This window comes from Choloepus didactylus, chromosome 1, assembly GCF_015220235.1.
Source record: "Choloepus didactylus isolate mChoDid1 chromosome 1, mChoDid1.pri, whole genome shotgun sequence".
NCBI classification, from domain to species: domain Eukaryota; kingdom Metazoa; phylum Chordata; class Mammalia; order Pilosa; family Megalonychidae; genus Choloepus; species Choloepus didactylus.
This window is the reverse complement of record NC_051307.1, coordinates 222,798,835-222,812,711: the sequence shown is the minus strand read 5'-3', so window position 1 is coordinate 222,812,711 and position 13,877 is coordinate 222,798,835. Positions and strand designations below refer to the sequence as shown.

The window sequence follows — 13,877 nt, the reverse complement described above, 5'->3', positions numbered from 1 at the left end:
AAAGCACACAAATTTACAAGTCATGGGCATCCCAGAAGGAGAAGAGGAGGGAAAAGGTACAGAAAGAATATTAAAGGAAATAATGGTCAAAAATTTCCCAACTATTATGGAAGACATAAATGTACATGTCCAAGAATCTCAAAGTACTCCCAACAGAATAAATCTTAATACACCTACTCCAAGACACTTACTAATCACAATTTCAAATGCCAGAGACAAAGAGAATTCTAAAAGCAGCAAGAGAAAAGTGATTTTCCTTCATCTCTTTATGGCCTTTAGTGAATTGTCTCCCCCACTGGACTTACTGCTTTTTCTCTCAGAGCTATCTTAGCTCTGCTTTTGCCTGGGCCCAAATTGCAAGTCTTTGAGGCTTTCTGTAATGGGCCACTTAGAACAGTTATTTTTTTTAAAAAAAGAGAAAAAGATAAAAAAAGAAAAAAGAAAAAGAAAAAGAAAGGCCCAGTATAGACTATTTAAAGAAAAGCACTTTAATTCATTCCTTGCAGTTCTGGTGGAATATTGAAATGCAAAACAAAAAGACAAGGAGTTGGAGAGTAATTGAGGTGCAAAGCAAAAACAAAAACAAAGACAAAAACAAAAAGAACAACAACAACAAAAAAACAGAAAAAAACAACTTTTCAGAGACAATGAAAACACAACACATCAAAACTTATGGGATGCAGCAAAGGTGGTGCTGAGAGGGAAATTTATTGCCCTAAATGTCTATATGAAAAGAGAAGAGAGAAAAAAAATTGAGGAATTAACTGTTCACCCAGAGGAACTAGAGAAAGAACAGCAAACTAACCCCAAAGCAAACAGAAGGAAAGAAATAACAAAGATTAGAGCAGAAATAAATGAAATTGAGAACAGGAAAACAACAGAAAGAATCAACAAAACCAGAAGGGTTCTTTGAGAAAATCAACAAAATTGATGGAACCCTAGCAAATAAATGCATTCAGAAACATGAAAGGAAATATAAATACTGACCCTGCAGAAATACAGGAGATAATGAGAAGATACCATGAGCAACCATATGCTAACAAACTAGACAACTTCGACAAAATGGACAACTTCCTAGAAAATGGACAACCTCCTAGAAAAGCATAAAAAACCAACACTGACTTGGGCAGAAATAGACATCTCAACAAACTAATCACAAGTAAAGAGATTGAGTTAGTCATCAAAAAGATCCCCCAAAAGAAAAGCCCAGGACCAGATAGCTTCACATATGAATTCTACCAAGCATTCAAGAAAGAATTAGTACCAATCCTGCTCAAGCTTGTCAAAAAAACTGAAGAGGAGGGAAAGCTTTACCCAACTCATTCTATGAAGCCAACATCACCCTAATACCAAAATCAGACGAAGGTACTACAAAAAAAAAAAAAAGTGTAGACGAATCTCTTTAACGGATATAAATGCAAAAATCCTCAACAAAATACTAGCAAATTGAATCCAGTAGCACAATAAAAGAATAATGCACCATGACCAAGTGGGGTTTATTCCAGGTATGCAAGGCTGGTTCAATACAAGAAAATCAATTAATGTAATATACCACATCAATAAATCAAAGCAGAAGAACCACTTGATCATCTTGATTGATGCAGAAAAGGCATTTGACAAAATTCAACATCCTTTCTTCATGAAAACACTTCAAAAGATAGGAATGGAAGGGAATTTTCTCAATATGATAAAGGCAATATATGAAAAACCCACAGCTAACATCGTACTCAATGGGGAGAGACTGAAAGCTTTCCCTCTAAGATCAGGAACAAGACAGGGATGCCCACTGTCACCATTGTTATTCAACATTGTGCTGGAAGTTCTAGCTAAAGCAATTAGTCAAGAGAAAGAAATAAAAGGCATCCAAATTGGAGAGGAAGAAGTAAAACTTTCACTCTTTGCAGATGACATGATTCTATATGTAGAAAATCCAGGAAAATCTACAGCAAAGCTATTAGAACTAACCAATGAATACAGCAAAATGGCTTGCTACAATTTCAACATGCAAAAATCTGTAGTGTTCTTATAACACAAGTAATGTGCAACAAGAGAAAGAAATAAAAAAAATTCCATTTACAATGGCAACAAAAAGAATCAAGTATTTAGGAATAAACTTAATGAAGGCCATAAAAGACCTATACAAAGAAAACTTCAAGAAACTGCTAAAAGAAATCGAACAGGACCTAAAAAAAATGGAAGAACATACTGTGTTCATGGATTGGAAGACTAAGATGTCAATTCTGCCACAATGATTTGTAGATTCAATGCAATACCAACTAAAATCCCAACAACTTACTTTGCAGAAATAGAAAAAACCAATAACCAAATTTATTTGGAAGGGCAAGGTGCCCTGAATAGCCAAAAATAACTTGAGAAAGAGAAACGAAGCGGTAGGTCTCACACTACCTGACTCCGAAGCATATTACAGGGCTACAGTGCTCAAAACAGCATGGTACTGGCATAAGGATAGATATACCAACCAATGGAATTGAATTGAGTGTTCAGAAACAGACTTTTGCATCTACGGACAATTGATCGTTGACAAGGCTGTCAAGCCAAAGCAACTGGGACAGAGTAACCTCTTCAACAAATGGTGTTTGGAGAATTGGATATCCATTTCCAAAAGAATGAAAGAGGACCCCTATCTCACACCTTATACAAAAATTAGCCTGAAATGGATCAAAGACCTAAACATTAGCACTAAGACCATAAGACTCTTAAGAAGAAAATGTAGGGCAATTTCTTAAAGATCTTGTCATAGGAGGTCATTTCCTAGACCTTACACCCAAAGCACAAGCAACCAAAGAACAAATAGACAAATGGGATTTCCTCAAAATTAAACACTTTTGTACATCAAAGAACTTTGTCATAAAGGTAAAAAGGCAGCCTACCCAATAGGAGACAATATTTGGAAACCACATATCAGATAAGGGTTTAATATCCCGAATATATAAAGTGATCCTACAACTCAACAACAGAATGACAAACAACCCAATTAAAATATGGGCAAAAGAAATGAACAGACACTTTTCTGAAGAGGAAATAAAAATGGCTCAAAAACCTATGAAAAAACACTCAACTTCACTGGCTATTAAGGAAATGCAAATCAAAACCACAATGAGGTATCATCTCACACCTACCAAAATGGCCTTTATCAAAACAAAAACAAAAACGAACAAACAAACAAACAAAAAAACAGAAAATTACAAGTGCTAGAGAGGATTTGGAGAAAGAGGCACACTTATTCACTGTAGGTGGGACTGTAGAATGGTGCAACCACTCTGGAAGACAGTGTGGAGGTTCCTCAGGAAGCTAAGTACAGATTTGCCATATGACCCAGCTATTCCATTACTGGGTATATACTCAGAGGACTGAAAGCTAAGACATAGACATCTGTAAACTGATGTTTATTCCAGCATTATTCACAATAGCCAAGAGATGGAAACAACACAAATGTCCATCAACAGATGAGTGGATAAACAAACTCGTACATAAGCATGGTGGACTATTACACAGCTGTAAGACATAACAAAGACACAGAACATATAATAGTGTGGATGGACCTTGAAGATGTCATGTTGATCGAAGCTAGCCAGAAACAAAAGGACAAATACTATATGGTCTCACTAATATGAACTAACATTAATAAGCAAACTTGGAGAGTTAAAAGCTGATAACACAGGCTACCAGGAGATAGATAGAGGGTAGAGATTGGGCATTTCATCCTGAGGGACTACAGAATATTCAGCTGGATTGATTGCATAGATCCAGAAATAGATATCATAGTACTGTGTGGTGGTAGCACAATATTGTAACTACACTGAACAAAGATGTCTGTGAGAAAAGTTGAAAGAGGTGGGCTAGGGGCATGAATGACACCTGAGGTAAAGATAGATGATAAAGACTGGGACTGTTTAACTTAGCAAAAACTGGAGTGGTCAATGACTGTGACTGCAAATATAAAACTGTTCTTGCATGTGGGAGAACAAATGAATGTCAACCATTCAGAGTGTTGGAAAGGGGATGGTATTGGGGAAAAAATATAATCAAAGAAAACTGGAGTCTATGGTCAACAGTAACATTGTAATATGCTTCCATTAAATGTAACTAAGGCAATATACCAAAGCTCAATGTGTATGAGAGGGGTATATAAGGGAGGGATATGGGATTCTTGGTAGTGGTATTGCTGTCTGATCCTACAATTATATTGTATTGTATCATACTTTATTTTCTTTTTTAGTATTCATTAAAAAACTTTTTTTTCATACTAATCAATATGTTCAAGTGCTGACTGTGGTGAGAAATGCACAACTGTATGATGATACCATGAACAACTGATTGTATACTGTGGATAATTATATAGTATGTGAATATAGCTCTATAAAATTGTATGAAAAAATATAAACAGGGATAAAAGTCCTGGTGAAAACATGGAGAGAGGGATGTATGTATTTACTGTTGGTTAGGAGGCAGAATGGTGTAGCCTTTCTTGAGGAGACGGGTGGTTCCACATGAAGCTAAGTATGTGGGTGCCATAAGGTCCTGCAACCTCATTAGCGGGCATTTACTTGGAGGATCTGAGAGCAGGGACATGAATGGACATTTGCACATTGGTGTTTATGGAAAGAGTATGCATGATTTGCAATGGGTGGAGGTGGTCTAAGGGCATATTGACTGAAGAACAGAATGGTGAACTGTTGTATGTGCATACAATGGAATACTGAGCAACTGTGAGAAGGAGTGAAGCTGTAAGATATGCAACGAGGTGAATGGAACCTTCAGACAGCATTTTGACTGAACTACACCAGAAACAAAGGCAAGCACTATAATGCCTCACCGATATGGACTAGCTACAATGTGAACTCAGAATTGAACCTTAGAACACAGCTTTTCAGGGGATTACTTATTGAAATGGTCCCTAGATTGTAAGCTCTTACAGCACATCTTACAGTCACATCTGTTCCTGAATTGTAATGGCTATCTCCAGATTCCAAGATGCTGATCCCTGGAACTTTGGGTATCTGTGTGACACCTGAAACTCTGAGTTAGAACTTGGCAGATATGAACGTCAGTATTAGCACATACAGCAACTGTTAAAAAAGCTGAAAAAGAGTCCAGACTTCAACTAGAGATATGAATGAAGCAGATGTGATTAGGACTAGGGCAATTCAGGCCCAAAGGTAAAGGACAATACTGACTGCATTTTAAAACTTCAAATTCCATGTGAGAACAAGTGAAGAGATGTTTAGTTGGTGCAAGATCTGTATTTCCTAAACAATTTAACTCATACAGTTTGTTCAAATACCATAATTACATGGAACTTTTAATAGGAAGTGAGACCTGGTACGTTTGCATAGGTTACTGTGAAACAGAGACACATCCCAAAGTAATTTGGACAGAGAATAAAAATATATATGCAGCCCCCCCCACCCCAAGGTGCTGGGGGAAAATGCAGAGATATTGGGCTTCGTCACCTGGATTGTTGCTGATGTTCTCACAAACATTGAGGACTGGCAGTTTGATGTGACAAACCCTCTATCACAGAACTTGACCTTATGAAGCTTGTCATTGCAAAGGAGAGGCTAAACCTGCTTATAATTGTGCCTAAGAGTCTCCCCCTGAGTACCTCTTTGTTGCTCAGATGTGGCCCTCTCTCTCTAGCTAAGCCAGCTCTGCAGGTGAACCCACTGCCCTCCCCTCTATGTGGGATCTGACTCCCAGGGGTGTAAATCTCCCTGGCAATGAGGGATATGGCTCCATGGAATGAATCTGGATCCAACATCGGGGGACTGAGAACATCTTCTTGACCAAAGTGGGGGATCCGAAATAAAGTTTCAGTGGCTGAGAGATTCCAAGTGGAGCCAAGAGGTCACTCTGGTGGGCATTGTTATGCACTACATAGATAACCCTTTTTAGGTTTTAATGCATTGGAATAGCTAGAAGTAAATACCTGAAACTATCAAACTGCAACCCAGTAGCCTTGACTCCTGAAGATGATTGTATAGCAATGTAGCTTACAAGGGGTGACAGTGTGATTGTGAAAGCCTTGTGAATCACACTCCCTTTATCCAGTGTATGGATGGATGAGTAGACAAATGGGGGCAAAAAACTAAATGAAAAATACTGTGTGTGGGGGATGATTTGGGTGTTCTTTTTTACTTTTATTTTATTTTTTCTTATTTTCACTTTTTCTGGTACAAGGAGAATGTTAAAAAAATAGACTGGGGTGATGAATGCACTATATGATGGTACTGTAAACAATTGATTTACACTTTGGATGATTGTATGGTATGTAAATATATCTCAATGAAATTGAATTTAAGAATATGCAATTTAAAATATATAAGGGAATTGAATGGATTATAGTCGTAGACGGAATTGATTGTTAATGGAATTTAGAAGGTTCAATTTGAGTTAGTCAAATTTTAATTAAAAAAATGCAATTGTCTTTATTTCACTATACTACAAACAGTAAAACAAAATCTGTAGGTTGAAATTAAAGGAAAACAAAAAGAGGGTTTTTAAATTTTTTTAGATTTATAATAGAATAATAATATTTGTAACTTCAACTTAATGACATAAGGAACACAAGGTTTTTAAATTGATTACTTTAATAAATTAATAATTCTTTAAAATTCCCAGCCCCCCAAAAAATGAGGGAGAGTTTAAAATATTCACAGATAAACAGAAACTGAGAGAATTCATCAACAAGAGACTTTCCTTACAAGAAAATACTAAATGAGTGCTACAGGCCCAAAGGAAACGATAGGAGAGAGAGGCTTGAAGGAGAGTACAGAAATGAAGATTATCAGTAAGGGTAACAAAGAGGGTACAAATGGAGACCAAAATAAGATATGACATATAAAATCCAAAGGACAAAATGTTTGAAGAAATTATTGCCTTACCGGTAATAACACTGAAAGTTAATGGATTAAACTCCCTAATCAACAGACACAGATTAGGTAAAAAAAAAAAAAAAAAAAAAAAAATCTATAATCCATTTATAGGCTGTCTACAGGAGACCCACATTAGAAGCAAGGACACAAATAGGTTGAAAGTTACAGGTTGGAAAAAGATACTCATTGCAAATGGTAAACAGAAAAGAGCTGGGATGGCTATATTAATATTGGACTGAACAAACTTTTAATGCAAAACTGTTAAAAGAGACAAACAAGATTATATCTAAATAATAGGGGCAATCTACTAAAAAGAAATAACAATCATAAATACATTTGCACCTAACCATGGTGCCCCAAAATACATAAGGAAAATACTGGGAAAACTGAAGGAAGAGCTCACTTTGGTGGCACATATACTAAAATTGGAATGATACAGAGAAGATTAACATGGTCCCTGTGCAAGGATGACATGGAAATTTGTGAAAAGTTCCATATTTTTTCTGAGAGAATTTGCTAACAAGAGACCTGCTCTACAAGAAATATTGAAGGGAGTCCTAATGGCTGAGAAAAAAAGAGAGAGCGGTCTGGAGAAGGGCACAGAACTAAAGAGTTTTAGGAAGGGTACATTAAAGTTAGAAAGAGAGGAAAAAACATATCTGACAAATAAAAACCAAAGGATATGATGGATGATTCAAGAACTGCCTTCACAGTAATAACATTGAATGTGAATGGATTAAACTTCCAATTAAAAGGTACAGACTGGCAGAATGGGTTAAAAAATATAAACAATCAACATGTTACTTACAAGAGACTCAACTTAGAACCAGAAACACAAAGAAATTGAAAGTGAAAGGATGGAAAAAAATATTCCATGCATGCTACAGCTAAAAGAAAGCAGGGATAGCAATATTAATCTCAGATAAAATAGACTTTAAATGCAAGGATGTCAGAGACAAAGAAGGACACTATATACTAATAAAAGGGACAATTCAACAAGAAGAAATAACAATCATAAATATCTTTGCACCCAATGTGCCCCAAAATACATGAGACAAACACTGGCAAAATTGAAGGACGCAATAAATATTTCCACAATAATTGTGGAAGACGTCAATACGTCACTTTCTCCTATAGATAGATCAACCAGAGGACCAATAAGGAAATTGAAAACCTAAACAATCTGATAAATGAATTTGACTTATCAGACATATATAGAGCATTACACCACAAGTCACCAGGATACACATTATTCTCTAGTGCTCATGGAACTTTCTCCAGGATAGACCATATGCTAGGCCATAAAACAAGCCCAATAAATTTAAAAAGATTGAAATTATTCAAAGTACATTCCAGACGGCTTCACAGGGGAATTCTACCAAACTTTCCCAAAAGAACTCATGCCAATCTTACTTAAACTCTTTCAAAAAAATTGAATAAAATGGAACACTACCTAACTCATTTTTATGAAGCGAGTATCACCCTAAAACCAGGTAAAGATGCTGCAAGAAAGGAAAACTATAGCCCAATCTCCCTCATGAATACAGATGCAAGAATTCTCAACAAAATACTTGCAAACTGAATAAAAAGGCACATTAAAAAAATCGTACACAATGACCAAGTGGGGTTCCTTCCAGGCATGCAAGGATGGGTCAACATGAGAAAAATCAGTGTAATAGAACACATTAACAAATAAAAGGGAAAAATCAAATGATCATCTCAATAGATGCTGAAAAAGCATCTGACAAAATCCATCATCCTCTTTGATTAAAAAAACTTCAAAGGTAGGAATTGAAGGAACTTTCCTCAATATGATAAAAGGCATATATGAAAAACCCACAGCCAGCATAGTACTCAATGGAGAGGGACTGAAAGCCTTCCTTCTAAGATCAGGAATGAGACAAGGATGCCCGCTGTCTCCACTGTTATTCAACATTGTGCTAGAAGTGCTAGCCAGGACAATCTGGCAAGACAAGGAAATAAAGGCATCCAAATTGGAAAGGGAGAAATAAAACTGTCATTATTTGCAGATGATATGATCTCATATTAGGCAAACCCTGAGAAATCACTGACACAGGTACTTGAGCTAATAAAAAAATTTAGCAAAATAGCAGGATACATTAATGCACATAAGTCAGTAATGTTTCTATACACTAGAAATGACCTAACTGAAGAGACACTTGAGAAAAAGATTCCATTCTCAATACCAACTAAAAATATCAAGTACCTGGGAATAAACTTAACCAAGGATGTAAAAGACCTCTACACAGAAAATTACATAACTTTACTAAAAGAAATAGAAGGGGACTGTGCCGGTTTGAATATATTATGCCCCCCAAACACCATTATCTTTGATGTAATTTTGTGTGGGCAGATGAATCAGTGTTGATTATACTGTAATTCTTTGTGTGTTTCCATGGAGATGTGCCCGACCCAACTGTGGGTGATGACTCTGATTGGATAATTTCCATGGAGGTGTGGCCCCACCCATTCCGTGTGGGCCTTAATCAGTTTACTGGACCAAAATATAAGCTCAGACAGAAGGAGTGAGCTTGCTACAGCCAAGAGGGACACTTTGAAGAATGCACAGAAGCTGAGAGAGTAGCTGCAAATGAGAGACAGTTTGAAGACAGCTGTTGAAAGCAGACTCTTGCTCCGGAGAAGCTAAGAGAGGACAAATACCCCAAGAGCAACTGAGTGACATTTTTTTTTCATTTTTATCAGATTTATTGAGATATAATTTACATACAAGAAAATTCACCAGTTTTCTGTGTACAAATTGATACATTGTAAGAAACGTATGCAGTTGTCTAACCACCATCACAACTATGATATAGAACACTTCCATCACTCCAGAAAGTTCCCTCTGTCCCTCTGTAGTCAATCTCCCCCTACCCCTGGTACCTGCTGCACTTTCTGTCCCTATAGTTTTGAAGAGTGACATTTTTGAGGAACTGCAGCCTAGAGAGGAACATCCTGGGAGAAAGCCATTTTGAAACCAGAACTTGGGAGCAGACACCAGCCACATGTCTTCCCAGCTAACAGAGGTTTTCTGGATGCCATTGGCTATCCTCCAGTGAAGGTACTTGACTGTTGATGCCTTACCTAGGACGCTTTATGGCATTAAGACTGTAACTGTGTAACTAAATAAACCCCCTTTATAAAAGCCAATCCATTTCTGGTGTTTTGCATCCTTGCAGCATTAGCAAACTGCAACAGGGAGCTAGTAAAGATGGAAAAATATTCCATGTTCATGGATAGGAAGGCTAAATGTCACTAAGATGTCAATTCTAACCAAACTCCTTTATAGATTCAATGCAATTCTAATCAAAATTCCAACAACCTACTTTGCAGACTTGGAAAAGGTAGTTATCAAATTTATTTGGAAAGGAAAATGCCTCGAATTGCTAAAAACATTCTGAAAAAGAAAATTGAAGTGGGAGGACTTACACTTCCTGACTTTGAAGCTTACTATAAAGCCACAGTAGTCAAAACACCATGGTATTGGCACTAAGATAGATATATTGATCAATGGAATCAAATAAAGAATTCAGAAATAAACCCCCAGATCTACGGTCGACTGATCTTTGATAAGGCCCCCAAACCCACTGAACTGGGACATAACAGTCTCTTCAAAAAATGGGGCTGGGAGAACTGGATATCCATATCCAAAAGAATGAAAGAGGACCCCTGCTTCACACCCTACACAAAAATTAACTCCAAATGGATTAAAGACCTCAATGTAAGAGACAGTACCAAAAAACTCCTAGAAGATAATGTAGGGAGACATCTTCAAGACCTTGTATTAGGAGGTCTCTTCTTAGACCTTACACACAAAGCACAAGTAATGAAAGAAAAGATGGATAAATGGGAATTCCTCAAAGTAAAAGTTTCTGTACCTCAAAGGAATTTGTCAAAAAGGTGAAGAGGCAGCCAACTCAATGGGAAAAAATATTTGGAAATATGTATCTGATTAAAGACTGATATCTTGCATATATAAAGAAATCCTATAACGCAATGACAATAGTACAAACAACCCAATTATAAAATGGGCAAAAGATACAAAAAGATGTTAATCTGAAGAGGAAATACAAATAGCTAAAAAACACATGAAAATATGTTCATCTTCACTAGCTATTAGGGAGATGCAAATTAAGACCACAATGAGGTATCATCTCACACTGATTAGAATCGCTGCCATTAAACAAACAGGAAACTACAAATGCTGGAGAGGATGTGGAGAAGTTGGAACTCTTATTCATTGTTGATAGCAGTGTATAATGGTATAGCCACTATGGAGGACAGTCTGACAGTTCTTTAGAAAACTAGATATTGAGTTACCCTTCGATCCAGCAATTTCTCTTCTGGGTATATACTCAGAAGGTCTGAAAGCAGTGACACGAATAGACATTTGCACACTGATGTTCATAGCAGCAATATTCACAATTGCCAAGAGATGGAAACAATCCAAATGTCCTTCAACAGATGAGTGTATAAACAACATGTGGTATATACACACGATGGAATACTACATGGCAGCAAGAAGGAACGAGGTCATGAAATATGTGACAACATGGATGAAACTTGAAGACATAATGCTGAGTGGAATAAGCCAGACACAGAAAGAGAGAGATTGTATGTTGCCACTAATGTGAAGCCTGTGAAAAATGTAACATAAATGTTTTATATTGTAGAATGTAGGGGACCTAGAAATAGATAGCAACTATGAAGGTGTAACAATAATCTAATAAGAACAGATAAGTCATGTATGGTAAAAATAATCTTATGGGAATGCTCAGTGTGCCAGTTCGACGTATTATGTCCCCCAAAACGCCATTATCTTTGATGCAGTCTTGTGTGGGCAGACGTATCAGTGTTGGTTAGATTTCGGAATCCTTTGAGTGTTTCCGTGGAGATGCACCCCATCTGTGGATAATGACTCCGATTGGATAATTTCCATGGAGGTGTTATCCCACCCATTCAGGGTGGGTCTAAATTAAATCACTGAACCCATATAAATGAGCCAACAAACAGAAGGAATGCAGTGCAGCTGTGAGTGAAATTTTGAAGAGCAACTGAGAGTGACATTTTGAAGAGGAGCTACAGCCAAGAGGTACACTTTGAAGAATGCACAGGAACTGAGAGAGGCGCTTCAGCTTACAGAGACATTTTGGAGATGGCCTTTGAAAGCAGACTTTTGCTCCGGAGAAGCTAAGAGAGGATAAATGCCCCCAAAGCAACTAAGAGTGACATTTTTGAGGCGATGAAGCATAGAGAGGAATGTCCTGGGAGAAAGCCATTTTGAAACCAGAACTTGGAACAGATGCCAGCCACGTGCCTTGCCAGCTAACAGAGGTTTTCTGGACGTGATTGGCCATCCTCCAGTGAAGGTACCAATTATTGATGTGTTACCTTGGACACTTTATGGCCTTAAGACTGTAACTGTGTAACCATTAGCAAACTAGAACACTCAGGAATGACTATGGCTTGTTAATTTTCTTGGGGTATGGTAAGAACATGTTGGAAGCAATGTAGCTATTTTAGGTTTTTTTTTATTCCTTTGTGGGTTTTTTTTGAAATATTTTTAAATTTTTTTGATAAATAAAGTTTAAACAAAAAAGAAACAACCAGGGAAATCTGAAACTGGATATTTCACAATATTAAGGAATTATTAATTTTAGGTGTAATGATGGTATTGTTAAATATTTTTAGAAAGAATCCGGATCTTTAAAATTATATTATAAAATATTCTTGGATAAGGTGGTCATGTTTAACAGTTGTTAAATTTGGCAATCGCTACATGGTGGTTCATTAAACTTTTCTTTACACTTTTGTATATATTTGAAACCCTCCATAATAAAAAAGTTAAAAAGAAAAAAAAAACACTGAAGGAAGAAACACACATCTCTAAAATAGTAGATGGAGATTCAATATACCACTATCACCAACAGAAAGAACATCTAGTCAGAGGATCAATAAGGCAACAGAGAACTTGAATAATGTGATAATTGAACTAGAGCTAATAGACATATACAAAACAATGGACCCAAAGCAGCTGGATACACATTATTCTCAAGTGCTCATGGATCATTCTCCAGGATAGACTACATGTTGGGCCACAAAACAAATCTCACTAAATTTAAAAAGATTGAAGTTATACAAATGCTTTCTTTGACCATAATGGAATGAAGCTCAAATCAGTAACAGATGGAAAACTTGAAATATACACCAATATGTGGAAGTTAAAGAACACTCTTGTAACAATCATTGGGTCAAAGAAGAAACTGCAAGAGAAATCAGTAAATATCTTGAGACAAATGAAAATGAGAACACAACATATAAAACATATGGGATGCAGTGAAGGCACTGCTGAGGAAATTTATAGCCCTAAATGCTACATTAAAAAAGCAAGAGCTAAAATCAAAGACTAACTGCACACATGGAAGAACTAGAAAAAGAACAGCAAACTAACCCCAAAGCAAGAAGAAGGAAAGAAATATTAGATTTAAGCAGAAATAAATGAAATTGAGACTAGAAAAACAGTAGAGAGAATCAACAAAACCAAAAGTTGGTTCTTTGAGAGGATCAATAAAATTGACAAACCCTTAGCTAGAATGACAAAGGAAAAAAGAGAAGATACAAATAAACAAAATCAGAAATGGCAGGGGGAGGGGGGCGGCTGGCATTACTACTGACCACACAGGAATAAAAAGGATCGTAAGAGGATACCATGCCAACAAATTAGACACCTCCGCTGAAATGGACAACTTCCTAGAAACATGAGAACAACATACACTGCCTCTAGAAGAAATAGAAGACCTCAAAGAACCAATCAGAAGAAGTAAAGAAATTGAAACAGTCATCAAAAACCTCCCAACATGAAAAGCCCAGGACCAGATGACTTCAAGGTAAATTTTAACAAGCATTCCAAGAAAAATTAATACCAATCTTGCTCAAACTCTTCCAAAAAATTGAAGAGGA

General features: G+C 36.6%; 1 non-coding gene across 1 annotated transcript; it reads left to right on the top strand.

Annotated features, from left to right (window-relative positions):
* The first annotated feature begins 7,291 nt into the window (after nucleotides 1–7,291).
* Nucleotides 7,292–7,398, top strand: LOC119510901. Its single transcript, XR_005212062.1, has one exon. It is a non-coding gene; the product is annotated as a U6 spliceosomal RNA (small nuclear RNA).
* Nucleotides 7,399–13,877: the final 6,479 nt, after the last annotated feature.